This window comes from Sorex fumeus, unplaced genomic scaffold (assembly GCF_029834395.1).
Source record: "Sorex fumeus unplaced genomic scaffold, SorFum_2.1 ptg000008l, whole genome shotgun sequence".
NCBI lineage: Eukaryota > Metazoa > Chordata > Mammalia > Eulipotyphla > Soricidae > Sorex > Sorex fumeus.
In genome coordinates, this window is record NW_026606065.1 from 17599283 (window position 1) to 17615105 (window position 15823).

The window sequence follows — 15823 nt, forward strand, 5'->3', positions numbered from 1 at the left end:
TTCTTGTCTCAGTCAAGCCAATGATGTTGTACTTGATCTTTCGTGCTTGCACCATCAAGTCCTCAATGGATGCTTCCGATGCCAGTGTACATGCATTGAAAGTACAGACAGTCATTTTTTGTCCTTCTTTGTTTTGGCAGCCTAGCTCAGCCCTGAGATTTTATCAGCCTCTCTTTCCTCATCCTTCTTAACGTTGCCATATTGGTGGCTCTTTCAGGGTCATAATTAAGTATCTTTTTCATTATCTATTGAAACCTGGAAGTAAAGCTATTAGATTCTGGATTTGCAGTATTAAGTTCAATCACTTAAATATAATTGATTAATGTGCATCCTGTGAAAATGAATTGTAATTTATAATAGTAGCATTTTAACCTTTTAAGTTAAATTTCAATTTTAGTTCATATTAGAAATCTCAAGAACAGTTTACACACAGGTCTGAAGGAAGCAAAGTTTCCTGTCATGAAGTAAATACCTATTTTCTGAAATTTATATATGAGAGTACTACTCACTTAATCACTTAATCACTTAACTTCCCATTAGTCGTCGATTTGCTCGAGCGGGCGCCAGTAACGTCTCCATTTGTCCCTGTTGCGTGCTAGTGTAGCCCAATGGCATCTGTTCGCTCCGGGAACATGAAGGGCCTCAAACCGATCATTCATGATTTTGACGAAGAAGTCTGACCATCTGGTAGGTGGGCGGCCACGCGGTCTTTTGACATCCCGTGGTATCCGGTCGGTAACAGCTCTAGTCCAGCAGTCATCTTTAAATCTCATTACGTGACCAGCCCATCTGATTTTTGACACCGAAAATTAACTGAGTGGTACCCATCCATCGAGTACTACTCAATTAAAAGATATTTAATGATAGAGTAATGCATTTTGGCATTTCCCTGAAATAATGTTGTCAGTTAAAGATATCTTGTAATCACCAATTATACTGGTAAGGAGATGAAGTGATGATTCGTAATGTAATATTACAATGAAGAACTAGATGTAAGGTGCGAGGTATATTGAAAGGTCTGTAACAAATGCAAAAAGTGAGTCTTATGGTTTAAGTAGGAGCATATGTATTTTTTTCCCTAACCACATGCTATTAATGTTCATCTTTGTCTTTTTATTTATATACACAATATGAAAAGTAACACTGCAGCACCGTCCTCCCATTGTCTATCGATTTGCTCAAGCAGGTCCAGTAACGTCTCCATTATAAGATTTGTTTACTTGATCTTTGCATAATCTGTTATTGTTTTTCGCCTGTTGTAGAGACATGAGTTACTCCATGACTTTGTCATTTCTAAAACTGCTGCTATGATAAAACATTATGTGAAGACTGTGTGATGATATATTTTTTGGATTCTCTTGGGTGTGCATGCTTCAGATTTGAATTGATGGGCCAAATGGTGCCTTAATCTGTTCTGCTTCTAGAACAAATTAACACAGATCAGGTAGCATATAAACAACAGACATTTATTTCTTTTGTCTCCAAGGCTGACAGTTCAAGATCAGAGACCCAGGCCTGGAGAGATAACTAAATGGACTAAGCACGTGCTCTGTATGCAAGTGGCCTGGGCTTGATCAATAGCAATTTTAGTTGTACTGCCCCCCCATAAAAGAATGTTCAGAAGTGAGGGCAAAAATCCAATAACAGTAAAGACAGGGGTACTGATTTTCTAGTTCTAGTGTTTACCTTCATAGATTTTACATTGCTGACCTCACTTAAGATCTCAGGTTTAAGTGAGGTTTAACAGTGGGCCAGAGTTTGGTGATTATTTTTGGTTTGGTGAGGTTACATCTGAGAGTGCTCAAGGATCATATGCTGTATGGAAGATCAAATCTGAGTTGGTGACACGGATGGAACCACTGTATTATCTCTCTAGTCATGGAACTTCTTTCAAAGATCATTGTTGAATATATTAATAAAGAACTCTCTTTTCCCAAACCTCATACTATTAAAGTTCATCACTGTCTTCCTTTTTTTTTGAGAATAGTTTTAACCTTGGTTTACTGTGACTTCGTTTTGTTTTATTTTTTAATTTTATTTAATCATCAAGAGATAGTTGCAAGCTTTCATGTTTGGGTTACAATCACACAATGATCAAACAACCATCCTTCCACCAGTCCACATTCCCCACCACCAATATCCCCAATATACCTGCCCCCCTTTCCCACCCTCCTCCTGCCTCCTAGGGAGGCAATATTCCCCATGTTCTCTCTCTACTTTTGGGCATTATGATTTGCAATACAGACCCTGAGAGGTTATCATGTTTGGTCTTTTATCTACTTTCTGCACACATCTCCCATCCTGACAGATTCTTGCAGCCATCTTTTTCTTAGTGATCCCTTCTCTATTCCAGCTGCCTTCTCCCCTTTGCTCACGAGGCAGACTTCCAGATATGGAGCAATCTACCTGTCCTGTGTATCTACTATCCTTAGGTGTCAGCCTCATGTTATGTTGTTTTATACTCCACAAATGAGGCCAGTCCTTCTATGTCTGTCCAATCTCTGTCTTTTTATTTATATATAATACACAAATATGGGGCTGTAGCGATAACACAGTGGGTAGGGAGTCTGCCTTGCAAGTGGCCAATATGGCCAACTTGAGTTCGATTCCTCTGACCCTCTCGGAGACCCTGGTAAGCTACCCAGAGTATCTCACCCGCACAGCAAAGCCTGGCAAGCTCCCCATGGTGTATTCGATATGCCAAACACAGTAACAAGTGTCACAATGGAGAAGTTACTGGGCCCGCTCGAGCAAATTGATGAACAACGGGAGGAAAGTGACAGTGACAGTAACACAAATATGAAATGCACCTTTTAATTCATTTTTATTGCAGCATTGAAATGTACAAATTTTCCCTCAGGAGTCTCCTTAATTTCAGAAGGCCCTATCTTCTAATTTTATGATCTTGGCATAATGCCTGTAATCCATGTGTTTTAGAGTCATTAAAGATTCACATAGTAATGAATATACAATGTTATCATAGACATACAATGGTAACACATAGTAGTACTATATTGAACATTTCTTTGAAAGGGGAGTCACCTTGCAAGCAATGTTAAAGGAAGTGTTATAATTTCTTGCAATATTTAGTTTATTGACCTTCAGACTTTTGTGCTTAGACCTGGGGATTTAATACTGATTTGTGTAGATATTTTACCAATATTTCTCCTTTATTTTGAGTTATTTAACTCTTTTTAGTTGTGACTTAGGGAGAAAAAAGTTTAAATACGAGTGAGTATAATTTGATAATTTAACTTTGTCTCTTGTTTCTTTGATACCATGTAAGAGACCATGACCTAACCCAATATTATAAAGATTATAAAGATTAATTTCTTAGTTTACTTCTAAAATTTTGAATTATTTCTCTTATTCTTATGCTTATGACTCAGTTTTGAATTATTTTTCTAAGTATTGTTAACTATTGAATTTCTTGTTTTGCTGTGAATAGTATTGCTGAAAAATACTCACTCCCCATTAAATTTTATTAGCATATAGTCCAAAAAATTATTAGCAAAGGTAAAGATGAAGTTTCGATTTCTATACTGTTTATTGATTTCTACGTCTACTCTTGTGCTACTGACACAATGTCTTAATTACCGTACTTTGCAGCTTTTTTTGAAACAAACATAAGTCATCCAAATAGATCCCTTTTTTAAAAGATGTTGAGTATACTTTGTAGAAAAATACCTTTGAGTCTTGCTAATAAATATGTAAGGATCAATTTCTCTTGTCTTACATATTCAGTCTTCTAAATGCTATGTTCCATATGTGTTTCTTTCTCATTCCCAGTTCATACTTGGTAATCATATATCACTGTCACTGTCACTGTCACTGTCACTGTCCTCTCGCATTTTTTCTCGATTTGCTCAAGTGGGCCCAGTAACATTGTGAGACATGTTGTTACTGTGCTTGGTATATAGAATATGTCACTGGTAGCTTGCCAGGTTTTGCCGTGCAGGCAAGATACTCTTCGTAGCTTGCTGGGCTCTCCGCGAGGGCAGAGGAATCGAAGGCAGAGGAATTGAACTCAGGTTGGCCCAATTGGCTGCGTGCAAGGCAAACACCCTAGCTGGTGTGCTATCGCTCCTGTATATATACATATGTATATATACATACATATATATATATGGAAATAGCACAGGGAAGTGTATGTTTTACAAGAACAAATACTGACTACACCCTTGGTACCATATGGCCCATAAGCACTACCTGACATGGTCCTAGGGGAACCTGGAACATATTCTTATACAAGTTTGAATCATCTTGCCTGATTGATCAGACACAATGACCAATGGACAACTAAATATTGCTTAGAGCTCCCCCAACCAAAATAAGCAGAAAACCAAGTGATCTTTGTGAAAGTTTTTTCAAATCAGAAGTAACATATAATGGTCTCATGTTAATTAGATAATATATAGATGTCATTGTTGTTAGGGCTTATATGATTAACTTTATTATGTGTGTAAATATAAGCATATATTAAAGGCCCTCCCGTTGATCATCGATTTGCTCGAGCGGGCCCAGTAACGTCTCCATTGGAGACTTTGTTGTTACTGTGTCTGGCATATCGAATACTCTCGGTAGCTTGCCGGGCTCTCTGAGAGGGGTGGAGGAATCGAACTCGGGTCGGCCATGTTGGCTGCGTGCAAGGCAGATGCCCTACCTGCTGTGCTATTGCTCCAGCCCCTAGCACCCTGAACACGGCCATACCACCCTGAACGTGCCCGATCTCGTCTGATCTTGGAAGCTAAGCAGGGTCGGGCCTGGTTAGTACTTGGATGGGAAACCGCCTTGGAATACCGGGTGCTGTAAGCATATATATACTTATATATAATATGTATATATTATATAACATAACATATAACATATATGTTATATATACATATATGTTATATATTATATCAATGTGTTATATATAACACTCTTATTAACTAATTAGGAACATTTTACTCTGCAATAGTAAAGAATCAAGCATTAACAAAATAAATATTATAAGAAAGAAGAGCAGGAAAAAGTACAAATGATTGAATGTGATATATTATTGCACTGTGAGAACATTAGAGAAAACAACTCATAGATCAGAGGATTTAAAACAAAATTGTTTGCACTTAGTGATGTTAAATAATTATATTCAAAGAAACATTGCACAATCTACAGAATCAATATTTAAGGGAACTGTAAATTGACTGTAACTAACCTAAGATATTCTATTAAAATGAGGGCAATTTACTAGAGGGAATACAAAAGGCAATGGATGGGGTAATGTAATTACATAGGAATTTTTATTGTAGGTTTAATTAATATATACATATTAGAATTGTGAAATATTTCTTCCCAATATTACTGCAAGTCAATACAGTTTAATTTTAAAATAATAAGCTGGAGCGATAGCACAGTGGGTGGGGCATTTGCCTTGCACGTGGTCAACCCGGCCGCCCCTCTTGGGCAGCCTGGCAAGCTACTGGAAGTGCTCGCCCGCACAGCAAAGCATGGCAAGCTACCCATGACATGTTCGATATGCTAAACACAGTAACAACAAGTCTCACAATGGAGATGTTACTGACCCTACTCAAGCAAATCGATGAATAATGGGAGGACAGTGCTACAGTGCTACAGCAAATATTAAAAGAGGTATGTAAATTGACCTTTAAATTTGATATGATGTAGAACCATTTTATTAAAATATTGAAAGGCAATGATGTCATAATGAACTAAACAAAAGTGTATGAATAAAGGAATGAATCTGATTCATAAAATAATTTCCTAGGAAGAGTGAACAAAAGCAGTCATGGTGGTGGGAAGCCCAGATTGGATTGGAACATTTGCTTTTTTCAGTTAGAAAGTTGGAGAAATAGACTACAAGTAGGACACTTGCCTTGCAAACAGCTGACCAGGTTCTATCCCTGCACAGCGCATGGTCCCCTGAGCCCACCAGGAATAATCCTTAAGCACAGGCAAGTGTGCTCCCTATCTCCAAAAAGCACAAAAACACTAACAAAAATTGATTCAAAATTTCTGGTCATGTTGGTTTCTTCTTGTCTCCAGGTTCTACATCTGCAAATGTTCCTCCAGTAGGGATAGCAATTCATTATCCTAATGAAGCCTCATACAACATAACAAGAACCTTTCAGTGGGCATAGATTTCAGGGTTGTGGAAGCTTTTTACAACACTTACCTCAGAGAGAACAAGGATTTTGAGGTGCTGAAAGGGGAAATCCGCCTCCATGGACCCCTTCTTTTCCCATTACGAAGACCAAGACTCTGCCAGCTCTGCCCACAGCCACGTTGTATGTGGGCTCCCAACCTTGACTCTTGTCCGGATGTCCATTGTGCAGTCTCTGTCCACGTACAGGCTGTCTCTGATCACCGAGCACTTCTTGGCACCAAGAGTAAAACCATTGGTAAAGAAACCTTCCGGTTCTTTTCCTACGATCATGTCTATTTCTACCGGCGTGATGCTCTGGAAGACGCCCACGGCCGTGGCAGCCTACATGTATTTGGCATTGCAGTAGCCGACAATGGAGGCCTCCTGGCAGCAGCCGTCGCACATCAGGTTGTCCACGTAGCTCTGCCACCCGGCCGTCTTTGAGCGCTTCGCACTGTGGCGGGCGGGCGGGAGGGCGAGCATGTAATCCCATCAACGGCCAAGACTCAGAGACTATAAAAACCAGCTCCTGGAAGAGAACAGTTCAGTCTACTGCCCCCGTGCCTGACTGTCCTCACCGGGGCCCCTTGGAGGGGAGCGGGTTGAGCTTTCCTCCCTGCCCCGACCAGGGGTCCGGCAGCCGAAGACCTCTAGGACCAGCCACCACCATGCTGAGACCACTCTCTGCACACATGAAGGTACTGGCAGAGGGACAAAGTCACGCGGATTCCGGGGCCAAGATCTCCAAGCCTACTCGGATTGGGGCTGGGCATCCTCCACCCAGATCCTCCAAATTCCAGTAGGCGGGGGTCACATCCACCAACTGGCCCCCTGGCGCCATGTAATCCCATCAGCGGCCAAGACTCAGAGACTATAAAAACCAGCTCCCGGAACCGCACGACCGCATTCGCAGTCACGCGACATCTTATTATGACATCTTATTATCTCATTCCTACTTTGGACAAAGTGGCAGGCTACCGAATGTAGCCTGCCCACATGGCAGAGTCTGGCAAACTCCCCATGGCGTACCCAATATACCATATACCAGTAACAATGATGGGTCTCATTCTCCTAAAGAGCCTTGAATATAATCTCAGGACTAGGATGAAGGAGACGTTACTGAGGTCTGCTCAAGGCAATCAATGAATAACAGGATGGTCAGTGATTCAGTGAAAGGGGAAAGACAAGACAATGGCTCTATATAACAGAAAGACCCTGCATGTGAACTGTCATCCCTGGCCACCTAGATAATTCAAGGTCTTAACCTCTTATGGGGAAATAGTACATGGGTTGTCAGACAAAGTGGAGAGAGTGCTCTGATGTGCTGGGGGATGACCCCTGAAGTATCTTCACAAATATTTAGGATAACAAATATGACCAGAAACTTCATAATTTGTGATATTATTAGATATTCTTATATTTGTTAAAGTTGTAATGACAAGAAAAATCTATTTAAATGGTACTTTATTAAAAGCATAAATTACCAACATTATGGAGATATATAAATGGATACATAATGCTCATTTACTTAGCACTGTAGCACTGTTCTCTCGTTGTTCATCAATCTGCTCGAGCAGGCATCAGTAATGTCTTCATTGTGAGACCTATTGTTACTGTCTTTGGCATATTGAATATGACACTGGGAGCTTGCCAGGCTCTGCCTTGCATGTGGGATATTCTTGGTATCTTGCCGGGCTCTCCGAGAGGGATGAAGGAATCGAACCTGGGTTGGCCGCATGCAAGGCAAACACCCTACCTGCTGTGCTATCATTCTTCTAGCTTGCTCCATTGTGCTCACATCCATAAAAAATCAATCTTTTGAATTGATTCCTCATAAATTATTCATCTGTGATTGATTTGTATAAACGAACATGTTATATGAATGTAATATTTTGCATACGTAGCTTTTCTGAAATTGTAAACGAGGCTATAAAGATTGAATGGGAATTATGACACTTACCTTCCATATGCAAACCCTACTTTAGTCCACTGTACTCCATATGGTTCCTAAAATATCAGTAAGACTGATTTCTGAGTACAGAGACAGGAGTAACACAATCAGGTGTGGCCCCTAACCAAACAAAAAACAAAATTATCACTTAATCACTTAATTAATCACTTAACTTCCCGTTAGTCGTTGATTTGCTAGAGCGGGCACCAGTAATGTCTCCATTTGTCCCTGTCGCGTGCTAGTGTAGTCCAATGGCATCTGTTCGCTCTGGGAACATGAAGAACCTCAAACCGATCGTTCATGATCTTGACGAAGAAGTCTGATCATCTGGTAGGTGGGCGGCCACACGGTCTTTTGACATCCCGTGGAATCCAGTCGGTAACAGCTCAAGTCCAGTGATCGTCTTTAAATCTCATTACGTGACCAGCCCATCTGATTTTTGACACCTTGGCAAATGAGACAGTGTCCGTGATTCTTGATCGTCGATGCCTGTCGGAACACCGGATTTTTTCTCTCATTTGAGTGAAACGTGATATTCCAAGCATAGCTCTTTCTATTCTTCTTTGAGAGACCTGAATAGCATTCTCATCTTGTTTGCGTAGGATCCAGGTCTCTGAGCATATGTTAATGCAGGAAGAAGAGTGGAATCAAAGAGATGTGCCCAGAGCCGGAGGTTCTTCGTCCTCTTAGCTATTTCTTCGATTTCTTGAAGGCGTTCCAAGCCGCTCTCTTCCTCCTGCGCAGCTCGGGTGCCAGGTCATTTGTCATGACTTCTCGACCTAGGTACACATAGCTGTTGCATTCGGAGATGGTCGTTCCATTGAGAGGGAATGGGGCATCAGGAATGAGGCTGTTTCTCATAAACATTGTCTTCGTAAGATTCAACTGTAGTCCTACCTTTCCCCACACTCACGGTCAAAGTCGGCCAGCATTTGTGCCGCTTGGCTGATGTTTGGTGTTATTAAAACAATGTCATCAGCAAAGCAGAGGCGGTGTAATTGCTGACCATCTATCTTTACTCCCTTTCTTTCTCAAATAAAATTATAAGAGAAAATATATTGTATGCATTTGTACTGCCAGTTGTTATCAGAGTACATAAAATATTAAGCATTCTGAGTGCAAAATTATATTTTTATTCACATAAAATAGAAGGTTGAGTTTCCCTCCCTGCCCCGACCAGGGCTCCGGCAGCCGAAGACCTCCAGAACTAGCCACTACCATGCTGAGATCACCCTCTGCGCACATGAAGGTACCAGCAGAGGAACAAAGGCATGGGGGTCCCGGAGCTGATATCTCCAAGCCTACGTGGATCAGGGCTGAGCATCCTCCACCCAAATCCTCCAAATTCCAGTAGGCGGGGGTCACACCCACCAACTGGCCTCCTGGCCCGTGTAATCCCATCAATAGCCAAGACTCAGAGACTATAAAAACCAGCTCTCGGAAAATAGATATCTTATTATCTCATTCCTACTTTGGACAAACTGGCAGGCTACCGAATGTAACCTGCCCACACGGCAGAGTCTGACAAACTCCCCTTGGCGTACCCAATGTGCCAAATACCAGTAACAATGATGGGGCTCATTCTCCTAACTCTAAAAGAGCCTTGAATATGGCACTTTTTAAAAAATCTCAGGGCTAGGACGAAGGAGACGTTACTGGGGCCTGCTCGAGGCAATCTATGAAAATAGAAGGTTAAAATACTTAATTTGAGTTTAAATTTTAAAATAAGAGTTTATGTATGATTTACGATTTCATAATCAAAGCAAATAGGGAGTTTATTTGGAAGTAAATATTCTTTAAAAATTTTGTATTAAAGCCTAAAACTTAATATTGCAGTTATCTTTAAAGTTCAGCTTAACATAATAGTTTTACAAAAACGTTATTTTATGAATTGCAGATTTTTTATTGAAAACTGTTAAAATATTATGTTGTGGTTATACTAAAGTATCATGCTAATTTTATTTGACTGCTATATCTAAGTACCCTAAATCTAAAAACACTACTTTTATAACCATACTTAAGTAGGCAGGTTTTGTGTTAAGAAAGTTATCCTTCCAGGACATTTTTGAAATATACTTTTTAAATGTAACATTCATTTCTGAAAAGCAATGCAAAGTAGAGTTTCATTGACAAGTGAGAAAAATTGCTATAATTTCTGTCTATATTCAATCCAAATATCTTAAACTGTCTGACAAAACTGTCAAACACTTTCTGACATTTCATATAAATAAAATTATAAGTTAAGATTTTAAATATTATTAGATAAATATACATAATGTGTATGCAAAAAAGTAATAAATCTAAATAGATTAATTTTTTCTCACTAATCAGCAATGCAAATAGAGAGAGGTTTGAAAAGATGATAAAGAATATAAACTTCCCTGTCCATTGATCTATTAACTATTTTTATTTTCAGCTTTTTTTCTTCATTTTCTCCTTTAAAATGTGATCCTAGGTGTTATTTTTTTAAATTAAATGTATTTGTTCTAATCCCCTTTCAAACTTTGAGAATTTCAAATATTTTGTAAAATACTAGATTATGTAAATATATGAGTATAAAATTGAAGTGCACATAATATTTTAGTTGAGATATATAATCATTAAAAGGTGTGTATGGATAGGTGACAGTCACTGAGATGGAGATAAAATACTATAAATTTAAATTTTGGTGCAATACTCTGAGATCAGATTTTATCATAGAAAAGATGGAATGCATCTATTGCTAAGACACTTTGTTATTTTAATATTCTGTTAGGTTGTGATATTAAGAATGGGAGGTTCATTAAAGAACTTTAAAAATAATATTTTAAAAATTATCTTGGGAAAAAGATGAAGGGAGGCATCACCTTTCCCGACTTCGAACTGTAATGCACTGCAAAAGTAATTAAAACAGTATTGACATAGAGAGAGACTTGCAGACCAATCAAATAGAGTTGGATATTCTGACACATATCCTCAAATATATCATCACTTAATCTTTGATAAAGGAGTTAGTCAATGAAGTGGAGCAAGGGGTGCTGGGAGAATCAGGAAGCTACATGCAAAATTGAACTCAGACCTTTTTGTAATGCCGGCACAAAAGTCAGATCAAAATGAATTAAAGAACCAAGTGGAAAGTGAGGGTGGGGTCCATTACCACAGACCTCTCTAGAAGTCTGACTGTGAATCAATGTTGCATTCTTTAATCTAAGTTAAAATGGGTGGATAAAGAAGATACATTTGAGTACTAAACAGAATTATGGGTAACTTAGAGAACTCAATGGCTTCACGGCTTGTCGAGAAGTTAATTGAAAATATAACTGATCTGGTTAATGTGGGAGAAACATATTAAAATGAAATACTTTCACATACTTACTTGAAATTCCTTTGGACTCCCAGGTATGTGGGATCTAGCGCTTCGTGGCTATCTAAATTACTGTTAAGGAAAATGTATACAGGTCTTAGGCCAAAATTACATAAGTAATATTGGCTAAACCTTGAATGTGAATGAGGTTCTGGCTCCAAATTTTAGCTTTCCCCTCTGTTTTCAGGTATATTTTACTACTTTAAATGAAATTGGATTTTATCCAGATCCCGGACAAGAACAGTGCAGTCTTCTGCCCCCGCGCCTGGGTGTTCCTTCTCGGAGCCCCTTGGAGGGGAGCGGGTTGAGCTTTCCTCCCCGCCCCGACCAGGGCTCCGGCAGCCGAAGACCTCCAGGACCAGCCACCACCATGCTGAGACCACTCTCCGCACACATGAAGGTACTGGCAGAGGGACAAAGCCACGCGGGTTCCGGGGCCGAGACCTCCAAGCCTACTCGAATTGGAGTCGAGCATCTTCCACCCAGATCCTCCAAATTCCAGTAGGCGGGGGTCACACCCACCACCTGGCCCCCTGGCGCCGTGTAATCCCATCAGCGGCCAAGACTCAGAGACTATAAAATCCAGATCCCGGACGAGAACAGTGCAGTCTTCTGCCCCCGCGCCTGGGTGTTCCTTCTTGGAGCCCCTTGGAGGGGAGCGGGTTGAGCTTTCCTCCCCGCCCCGACCAGGGCTCCGGCAGCCGAAGACCTCCAGGACCAGCCACCACCATGCTGAGACCACTCTCTGCACACATGAAGGTACTGGCAGAGGGACAAAGCCACGTGGGTTCCAGGGCCGAGACCTCCCAGCCTACTCGAATTGGAGTCGAGCATCTTCCACCCAGATCCTCCAAATTCCAGTAGGCGGGGGTCACACCCACCACCTGGCCCCCTGGCGCCGTGTAATCCCATCAGCGGCCAAGACTCAGAGACTATAAAATCCAGATCCCGGAACTGGCAGCCGCATTCGCGGCCGCGCAACATCTTATCAGAACTTTTTTTTTTTATGACATCTTATTATCTCATTCCTACTTTGGACATACTTGCAGGCTATCGAATGTAGCCTGCCCACAGGGCAGAGTCTGGTAAACTACCCGTGGCGTATCAAATATGCCAAATACCAGTAACAATTATGGGTCTCATTCTCCTAAATAGCCTTGAATATAATCTCAGGGCTAGGATGAAAGAGACATTACTGGGGCCTGCTCGAGGCAATCGACGAATAACTGGATGATGAAAAAAAAATGAAATGAAATTGAGTTCATTTTTACAAGAGTTACGTTTTCATGTAACTTCCACCCAGATCAAGATATGGAATGGTATTCGTATTCTAGAAACCTGTTCCCTATTATTTTCTCTCCGTCATTAACCACTTACACCAACAACCACATTCTGGTTTTGGTTTCGATTGATTTCATTTTGTGAATTTATTTTATGGACAAAAGTAGTCCATGCATTTGAAAGACGATCTACCAACAGTATTGAATGCAGTGAGAGCCTAAAGGAGATCATTGGATTATAAAACAAGGATTATTTCTAATTCTTTCTTACTGGATTGCTGACTACTGAATTAAGTAGGAGGCAAGGAAATGAGGACAAGGTGTATATATAAATGTATTACTTACCCTTTAGGGCTGGAGTGACAGCACAGTGGGTAAGGCGTTTGCCTTGCATGTGGCCAACATGGTAACCTGGGTTCGATTCCTCCACCTGAGAGTATCTCGCCCCCAGGGTAAGGCCTGGCAAGCTACCTGTGACATATTTAATATGCCAAAAACAGTAACAACAAGTCTCCCAATTTGTTGTGAGACGTTACTGGTGCCCGCTCGAGCAAATTGATGAACAACGGGAGGATGGTGCTATGGTGCTATTATTAGATCTGAAGCCATGAGGCACATGAAGAAAACTATAGGCAGAACCTTCCATAACATTGAAGTTAAAGGCATCTTCAAAGATGAAGCCCACAGACGAAGCAAGAGATTATAAAACAAACATAAACAAGACTACATTAAACTCATGATCACGATCAACCTGTTGTTCGTCGATTGCCTAGGTAAGGCACCAGTAAAGTCTCCTTTGTTCTAGCCCTGAGATTCTAAAAAGTGCCAAATTCAAGGCTCTTTCAGGGTTAGGAGAATGAGACCCATCATTGTTACTGGTATTTGGCATATTGGGTACGCCACGGGGAGTTTGCCAGACTGCCGTGTGGGCAGGTTACATTCAGGTTGTCCAAAGCAAGAATGAGACAATAAGATGCCACGCAGCCCCAAATGTGGCCGCACACTTCCGGGAGCTGGGTTTTATATACATTAAACTAAGAAGCAATTACACCTCAAAAAAAATCAAGACCAAAATACAAAGAAAACCCACAGAACAGGAAAAATTATTTACACAATATCCACCTGATAAGGTGTTAATATCCAGGATATATGTTACTAATAGAACTTAACAAGAAAAAAAATCCAAATACATAAAAAAATGGGGAGAAGATGTGTACAGAAACGTCCACAAAGAAGATATACAAATGGCCAAAAGGCACATAAAAATGATATACATGACTAATCATTGGGGGTATGCAAATCAAAAAACAATTAGAAATTATCACACAGCAGAGAGATTGGCACACATCAAAAAGAACAAGAACAATCAGTGCTGCAAGAATATAGGACAAAAGGGACTCTTCTTCATTGTTGGTGGTAATGCTGATTTGTCCTGCCTTTCGGGAAAACAATATGCACATCCCTCAAAAAGTGAGAAATTCAGCTTTCATATGATCAAGTAATACCACTTCTGGTAATATACACTGGGTTCCAAATAACAGAGCAGAAATGCCCCCCTCAATTCTATTTTTATTGCAGCACTATTCACAATAGCCAGAAACTGGAAAAAGAAACTATGGTATATTGACACAAAGAAATACTACATAGCCACCAGGAAAAAAAAATCATGAAGTTTACTTATAACTGAATGAAATTGAAGAGTATCCTGCTGAGTAAAATGAGTCAAAAGGAGAGAGACAGATAGATTGCACTCATCTGTAAATATTAAAAAAAACATAATATGAGAATCATCTCACAGAAAATTAAAACAAGGGCAGGAAGGACTTGTCCACAGATGAAAACTTGACACAAGTGGTAAAGGTAAAGGCCCTCCCGTTGATCGTCGATTTGCTCGAGCGGGCCCAGTAACGTCTCCATTGGAGACTTTGTTGTTACTGTGTCTGGCATATCGAATACTCTCGGTAGCTTGCCGGGCTCCGCCCGAGAGGGGCGGAGGAATCGAACTCGGGTCGGCCATGTTGGCCGCTTGTAAGGCGAACGCCCTACCCGCTGTGCTATCGCTCCAGCCCCTTTGGCACAAGTGAAAGGGCAGGATATACAAGGAACCGGTAATACAATGCTAGGTGTTAATGATTACTATGAACAAGAACGGAGTGCTGAAAATAGGTAAAGGTATATGCATGATAAACTCTCAGTACCTGTATTGCAAAGCATAATGCTCAGAAGGAAAGAGAGAGTGTGAGAAAGAGTAAGAGAGAAAGAAGATAAGGTGGGTTGTTGGGGGCAAATGAAGAGTGTAGCAAGAGGGAAACTGTTAACATTGTTGATGAGAAATTTACACTTGTAAAGTGATCAGTTTGGGAACATTCTATGACTGAAACCTAATCTTGATGAACCTTGTAACTGTATCTCCCAATGGTTTAGTTTTTTTTTTTAATAAAAGAGTATTATCGGGGCTGGAGAGATAGCACAGTGGGTAGGGCTTTATAATAAAAAAGATTAAATATTTGTATTGAATTACAGTACCTTGCTAAGTGAAGTTAATCAGAAAGAAAAATAAAAAGAAAAATTACATATGGTATCAATCATTTGCAAAGTATAAAGAAACAATGACACAATACCAATGAAAACACTCCTGAGACATTGCCAATTGAAATATTGGTGGAGAAAATTCTGGAACTCTGGCTGTGGGTCCTGGATAGCAGACCTAGAAGCATAAAATAATATCTGTACCACTTTAAACCAAAAAATAAATTAAAAATAATGTTGTGGATACATTAAAAAGATTGAGAAAACAAGGGGATGAAATTATTTTTATTATTATTATTTTATTATTTTTAAAGAAATAAATGAATAATAAGCAATGCTAAAAACTACAGTTTTCTCTTAAAAAACCAGTCAATGTAATTTATTATCACATTACTGATAGGGTTTCAAATATATGATAATCCAACACCACATCCTCCACCAAAGTTTCTATTTTCATCCACCATTTTGTCTTGGTCACCTCATACATCACCACCCCATTTTCTCACCACAGTAATCTCAGTTCTGTAGAATAGATCTAAGGTTCTGTTTCCATTGGCCATTTTGTTATTCCCTTG

General features: G+C 40.0%; 2 pseudogenes; one reads left to right on the plus strand and one right to left on the minus strand.

Annotated features, from left to right (window-relative positions):
* Window positions 1–4696: 4696 nt before the first annotated feature.
* LOC130019530 (uncharacterized) lies at window positions 4697–4815 on the plus strand (annotated as a pseudogene).
* Window positions 4816–6176: 1361 nt separating this feature from the next.
* On the minus strand, window positions 6177–6628 carry LOC130019326 (profilin-2-like; annotated as a pseudogene).
* Between the last annotated feature and the right edge of the window lie 9195 nt (window positions 6629–15823).